Source organism: Colletes latitarsis, unplaced genomic scaffold (genome assembly GCF_051014445.1).
Source record: "Colletes latitarsis isolate SP2378_abdomen unplaced genomic scaffold, iyColLati1 scaffold0002, whole genome shotgun sequence".
Lineage (NCBI taxonomy): Eukaryota > Metazoa > Arthropoda > Insecta > Hymenoptera > Colletidae > Colletes > Colletes latitarsis.
The window spans coordinates 15,871,728-15,879,661 of NW_027488365.1; positions in this window are offsets into that span (position 1 = coordinate 15,871,728).

The following is a 7,934-nucleotide window of genomic DNA, read 5'->3' on the forward strand; positions in this document are numbered from 1 at the left end:
GGAACCAGGTTTAATTGACTGTTTCGGTGTGGAACGTCATTATTACGGGATCCAAACCAGGAAAAGCACAGGATCTGGCCTACAAGTATGCGAATAATGCGAAAGTACGGGCCAGAAGAGGGCAAATCCCAGGAATAACCGAGACATAACCGGCGTTACCCTCTAAAATATTAATCGCAACCAGGTTTAATTGACTGTTTCGGTGTGCTACCGCATTACTACGTAACACAAACCAGAAAAAACCCAGGATCTGGCCAACAAGTATGCGAAAAATGCGAAAGTACGGGCCAGATGAGGGCAAATCCCAGACCTAACCGAGACATAACCGGCGTTATCCTCTAAAATATTAATCGCAACCAGGTTTAATTGACTGTTTCACAGTGGTCCCACATTACTACGTGATCGAAACCAGAAATGCCCAGGATCTGGCCAACAAGTGTACGAAAAATGCGAAAGTACGGGCCAGATGAGGGTAAATCCCAGACCGAACCGAGACATAACCAGCGTTATCCGCTAAAATACTAATCGGGACCAACTTTTATTGACTGTCTCAGTGCGGTACCACATTACTACGTGGTCCAAACCAGAAAAAACCCAGCATCTGGCCAACAAGTATGCGAAAAAAGCGAAAGTATGAGCAAGATAATTGCAAATACCAGAACTAACCCAGACATAACCAGCGTTATCCTCTAAAACACTAATCGGAACCAGCTTTTATTGACTGTTTCAGTTTGGTCCCACATTACTACGTGATCGAAACCAGAAATGCCCAGGATCTGGCCAACAAGTATGCGAAAAATGCGAAAGTACGGGCCAGATGAGGGCAAATCCCAGACCTAACCGAGACATAACCAGCGTTATCCTCTAAAATACTAATCGGGACCAACTTTTATTGACTGTCTCAGTGCGGTACCACATTACTATGTGGTCCAAACCAGAAAAAAGCCAGCATCTGGCCAACAAGTATGCGAAAAAGGCGAAAGTATGAGCAAGATAATTGCAAATACCAGAACTAACCCAGACATAACCAGCGTTATCCTCTGAAACACTAATCGGAACCAGCTTTTATTGACTGTTTCAGTTTGGTACCACATTACTACGTGATCGAAACCAGAAATGCCCAGGATCTGGCCAACAAGTATGCGAAAAATGCGAAAGTACGGGCCAGATGAGGGCAAATCCCAGACCTAACCGAGACATAACCGGCGTTATCCTCTAAAGTATTAATCGCAACCAGGCTTAATTGACTGTTTCGGTGTGGAACCTCATTCCTACGGGATCCAAACCAGAAAAAACCCAGGATCTGGCCAACAAATATGCGAAAAACGCGAAAGTTTGAGCCAGATGATTGCAAATACCAGAACGAACCCAGACATAACCAGCGTTATCCTATAAAATACTATTCGGAACCAGCTTCTATTGACTGTTTCAGTGTGGTACCACATTACTACGTGATACAAACCAGCAAAAAGCCTAGGATCTGGCCAACAAGTATGCAAAAATGCGAAACTACGAGCCAGATGAGGGCAAATCCCAGACCTAACCGAGACATAACCGGCGATATCCTCTAAAATATTAATCGCAACCTGGTTTAAATGTCTGTTTCGGTGTGAAACCTTGTAACTAAGGGATCCTAACCAGAAAAAACCCAGGATCTGGACAACAAATATGCGAAGAACGCGAAAGTATGAGCCAGATAATTGCAAATACCAGAACTAACCCAGACATAGCCAGCGTTATCCTCTAAAATACTATTCGGGTCCAGCTTTTATTGACTGTTTCAGTGTGGTACCACATTACTACGTGATCCAAACCAGAAAAAATCCAGGATCTGGCCAACAAGTAAGCGAAAAATGCGAAAGTACGAGCCAGATGAGGGCAAATTCCAGACTTAACCGAGACATAACCGGCGTTATCCTCTAAAATATTAATCGCAACCAGGTTTAATTGACTGTTTCGGTGTGCTTCCGCATTACTACGTGACACAAACCAGAAAAAGCCCAGGATCTTGCCAACAAGTATGCGAAAAATGCGAAAGTACGGGCCGGATGAGGGCAAATCCCAGAACTAACCCAGACATAGCCAGCGTTATCCTCTAAAATACTATTCGAAACCAGGTTTAATTGACTGTTTCGGTGTGGAACGTCATTATTACGGGATCCAAACCAGAAAAAACCCCGGATCTGGGCAACAAGTATGCGAAAAATGCGAAAGTACGAGCCAGATCAGGGCAAATCCCAGACCTAACCGAGACATAACCGGCGTTATCCTCTAAAATATTAATAGCAACCAGGTTTAATTGACTGTTTCGGTGTGCTACAGCATTACTACGTGACACAAACCAGAAAAAGCCCAGGATCTTGCCAACAAGTATGCGAGAAATGCGAAAGTACGTGCCAAATGAGGGCAAATCCGAGACCTAACCGAGATATAACCGGCAATATCCTCTAAAATATTAATCGAAACCAGGTTTAATTGTCTGTTTCGGTATGGAACGTCATTATTACGGAGTCCAAACCAGAAAAAACCCAGGATCTGGCCAACAAGTATGCGAAAAATGCCAAAGTACGAGCCAGATGAGGGCAAATCCCAGACCTAACCGAGACATAACCGGCGTTATCCTCTAAAATATTAATCGAAACCAGGTTTAATAGACTGTTTCAGAGTGGCCCACATTACTACGTGGTCCAAACCAGAAATTCCCAGGATCTGGCCAACAAGTATGCGAGAAATGCGGAAGTACGAGCCAGATGAGGGCAAATCCCAGCCCTAACCGAGACATAACCGGCGTTATCCTCTAAAGTCTTAATCGCAACCAGGTTTAATTGACTGTTTCGGTGTGGAACCTCATTCCTACGGGATCCAAACCAGAAAAAACCCAGGATCTGGACAACAAATATGCGAAGAACGCGAAAGTATGAGCCAGATAATTGCAAATACCAGAACTAACCCAGACATAGCCAGCGTTATCCTCTAAAATACTATTCGGGTCCAGCTTTTATTGACTGTTTCAGTGTGGTACCACATTACTACGTGATCCAAACCAGAAAAAATCCAGGATCTGGCCAACAAGTAAGCGAAAAATGCGAAAGTACGAGCCAGATGAGGGCAAATTCCAGACTTAACCGAGACATAACCGGCGCTATCCTCTAAAATATTAATCGCAACCAGGTTTAATTGACTGTTTCGGTGTGGAATGTCATTATTACGGGATCCAAACCAGAAAAAACCCAGGATCTGGCCAAGAAGTATGCGAAAAATGCGAAAGTACGAGCTAGATGAGGGCAAATCCCAGAAATAACCGAGACATAACCGGCGTTATCCTCTAAAATATTAATCGCAACCAGGTTTAATTGACTGTTTCGGTGTGCTACAGCATTACTACGTGACACAAGCCAGAAAAAGCCCAGGATCTTGCCAACAAGCATGCGAAAAATGCGAAGGTACGAGCCAGATGAGGGCAAATCCCAGAACTTACCCAGACATAGCCAGCGTTATCCTCTAAAATACTATTCGGAACCAGCTTCTATTACCTGTTTCAGTGTGGTACTTCATTACTAATTGACACAAATCAGAAAAAATCCAGGATCTGGCCAACAAGTAAGCGAAAAATGCGAAAGTACGAGCCAGATGAGGGCAAATTCCAGACTTAACCGAGACATAGCCAGCATTATCCTCTAAAATACTATTCGGAATCAGGTTTAATTGACTGTTTCAGAGTGGTCCCACGTTACTACGTGACACAAACCAGAAAAAGTCCAGGATCATGCCAACAAGTATGCGAAAAATGCGAAAGTACGAGCCAGATGAGGGCAAATCCCAGACCTAACCGAGACATAACCGGCGTTATCCTCTAAAATATTAATCGCAACCAGGTTTAATTGACTGTTTCAGTGTGGTCCCACATTACTACTTGGTCCAAGCCAGAGAAAGGCAAGGATCTGGCCAACAAGTATGCGAAAAATGCGAAGGTACGAGCCAGATGAGGGCAAATCCCAGAACTAACCCAGACATAGCCAGCGTTATCCTCTAAAATACTATTTGGAACCAGTTTCTATTGACTGTTTCAGTGTGGTACCACATTAGTACGTGATACAAACCAGAAAAAGCCCAGGATCTGGACAACAAATATGCGAAAAACGCGAAAGTATGAGCCAGATGATAGCAAATACCAGAACTAACCGAGACATAACCGGCGTTATCCTCTAAAATGTTAATCACAACCAGGTTCAGTTGACTGTTTCGGTGTGCTACCGCATTACTACGTGACACAAACCAGAAAAAGCCCAGGATCTTGCCATCAAGTACGCGAGAAACGCGAAAGTATGAGCCAGATGATTGCAAATACCAGAACTAACCCAGACATAACCAGCGTTATCGTCTAAAATACTAATCGTTACCAGCTTCTATTGACTGTCTCAGTGTGGTACCACACTACTACGTGATCCAAACCAAAAAAAACCCAGGATCTGGCCAACAAGTATGCGAAAAATGCGAAAGTACGAGCCAGATGAGGGCAAATCCCAGAACTAACCCAGCCATAGCCAGCGTTATCCTCTAAAATATTAATCGCAACCAGGTTTAATTGACTGTTTCAGAGTCGTCCCACATTACTACGTGATCCAAACCAGAAGAAGCCCAGGATCTGGCCAACAAGTATGCGAAAAATGCGAAAGTACGAGCCAGATGAGGGCAAATCCCAGAACTAACCCAGACATAGCCAGCGTTATCCTCTAAAATACTATTTGGAACCAGTTTCTATTGACTGTTTCAGTGTGGTACCACATTACTACGTGATACAAACCAGAAAAAGCCCAGGATCTGGACAACAAATATGCGAAAAACGCGAAAGTATGAGCCAGATGATAGCAAATACCAGACCTAACCGAGACATAACCGGCGTTATCCTCTAAAATGTTAATCACAACCAGGTTCAGTTGACTGTTTCGGTGTGCTACCGCATTACTACGTGACACAAGCCAGAAAAAGCCCAGGATCTTGCCAACAAGCATGCGAAAAATGCGAAGGTACGAGCCAGATGAGGGCAAATCCCAGAACTTACCCAGACATAGCCAGCGTTATCCTCTAAAATACTATTCGGAACCAGCTTCTATTACCTGTTTCAGTGTGGTACTTCATTACTAATTGACACAAATCAGAAAAAATCCAGGATCTGGCCAACAAGTAAGCGAAAAATGCGAAAGTACGAGCCAGATGAGGGCAAATTCCAGACTTAACCGAGACATAGCCAGCATTATCCTCTAAAATACTATTCGGAATCAGGTTTAATTGACTGTTTCAGAGTGGTCCCACGTTACTACGTGACACAAACCAGAAAAAGTCCAGGATCATGCCAACAAGTATGCGAAAAATGCGAAAGTACGAGCCAGATGAGGGCAAATCCCAGACCTAACCGAGACATAACCGGCGTTATCCTCTAAAATATTAATCGCAACCAGGTTTAATTGACTGTTTCAGTGTGGTCCCACATTACTACTTGGTCCAAGCCAGAGAAAGGCAAGGATCTGGCCAACAAGTATGCGAAAAATGCGAAGGTACGAGCCAGATGAGGGCAAATCCCAGAACTAACCCAGACATAGCCAGCGTTATCCTCTAAAATACTATTTGGAACCAGTTTCTATTGACTGTTTCAGTGTGGTACCACATTACTACGTGATACAAACCAGAAAAAGCCCAGGATCTGGACAACAAATATGCGAAAAACGCGAAAGTATGAGCCAGATGATAGCAAATACCAGACCTAACCGAGACATAACCGGCGTTATCCTCTAAAATGTTAATCACAACCAGGTTCAGTTGACTGTTTCGGTGTGCTACCGCATTACTACGTGACACAAACCAGAAAAAGCCCAGGATCTTGCCAACAAGTACGCGAGAAACGCGAAAGTATGAGCCAGATGATTGCAAATACCAGAACTAACCCAGACATAACCAGCGTTATCGTCTAAAATACTAATCGTTACCAGCTTCTATTGACTGTCTCAGTGTGGTACCACACTACTACGTGATCCAAACCAAAAAAAACCCAGGATCTGGCCAACAAGTATGCGAAAAATGCGAAAGTACGAGCCAGATGAGGGCAAATCCCAGAACTAACCCAGCCATAGCCAGCGTTATCCTCTAAAATATTAATCGCAACCAGGTTTAATTGACTGTTTCAGAGTCGTCCCACATTACTACGTGATCCAAACCAGAAGAAGCCCAGGATCTGGCCAACAAGTATGCGAAAAATGCGAAAGTACGAGCCAGATGAGGGCAAATCCCAGAACTAACCCAGACATAGCCAGCGTTATCCTCTAAAATACTATTTGGAACCAGTTTCTATTGACTGTTTCAGTGTGGTACCACATTACTACGTGATACAAACCAGAAAAAGCCCAGGATCTGGACAACAAATATGCGAAAAACGCGAAAGTATGAGCCAGATGATAGCAAATACCAGACCTAACCGAGACATAACCGGCGTTATCCTCTAAAATGTTAATCACAACCAGGTTCAGTTGACTGTTTCGGTGTGCTACCGCATTACTACGTGACACAAACCAGAAAAAGCCCAGGATCTTGCCAACAAGTACGCGAGAAACGCGAAAGTATGAGCCAGATGATTGCAAATACCAGAACTAACCCAGACATAACCAGCGTTATCGTCTAAAATACTAATCGGTACCAGCTTCTATTGACTGTTTCAGTGTGGTACCACATTACTACGTGATCCAAACCAAAAAAAACCCAGGATCTGGCCAACAAGTATGCGAAAAATGTGAAAGTACGGGCCAGATGAGGGCAAATCCCAAACCTAACCGAGACATAACCGGCGTTATCCTCTAAAATATTAATCGCAACCAGGTTTAATTGACTGTTTCAGAGTCGTCCCACATTACTACGTGATCCAAACCAGAAGAAGCCCAGGATCTGGCCAACAAGTATGCGAAAAATGCGAAAGTACGAGCCAGATGAGGGCAAATTCCAGACCAAACCGAGACATAACCGGCGTTATCCTCTAAAATATTAATCGCAACCAGGTTTAATTGACTGTTTCAGAGTGGTCCCACATTACTACGTGATCCAAACCAGAAGAAGCCCACGATCTGGCCAACAAGTATGCGAAAAATGCGAAAGTACGAGCCAGATGGGGGCAAATCCCAGACCTAACCGAGACATAACCGGCGTTATCCTCTAAAATACTATTTGGAACCAGCTTCTATTGACTGTTTCAGTGTGGTACCACATTACTACGTGATACAAACCAGAAAAAGTCCAGGATCTGGACAACAAATATGCGAAAAACGCGAAAGTATGAGCCAGATGATAGCAAATACCAGAACATACCCAGACATAGCCAGCGTTATCCTCTAAAATACTATTCGGAACCAGGTTCAGTTGACTGTTTCGGTGTGCTACCGCATTACTACGTGATCCAAACCAGAAAAAGCCCAGGATCTGGCCAACAAGTATGCGAAAGATGCGAAAGTACGAGCCAGATGAGGGCAAATCCCAGACCTAACCGAGATATAACCTGCAATATCCTCTAAAATATTAATCGAAACCAGGTGTAATTGACTGTTTCGGTGTGGAACGTCATTATTACGGGATCCAAACCAGAAAAAAACCCAGCATCTTGCCTACAAGTATGCGAAAAACGCGAAAGTATGAGCCAGATAATTGCAAATACCAGAACTATCCCAGACATAACCAGCGTTATCCACTAAAACACTAACCGGAACCAGCTTTTATTGACTGTTTCTGTTTGGTCCCACATTACTACCGGATCCAAACCAGAAGAAGCCCAGGATCTGGCCAACAAGTATGCGAAAAATGCGAAAGTACGAGCCAGATGAGGGCAAATCCCAGACCTAACCGAGACATAACCGGCGATATCCTCTAAAATATTAATCGCAACCAGGTTTAATTGA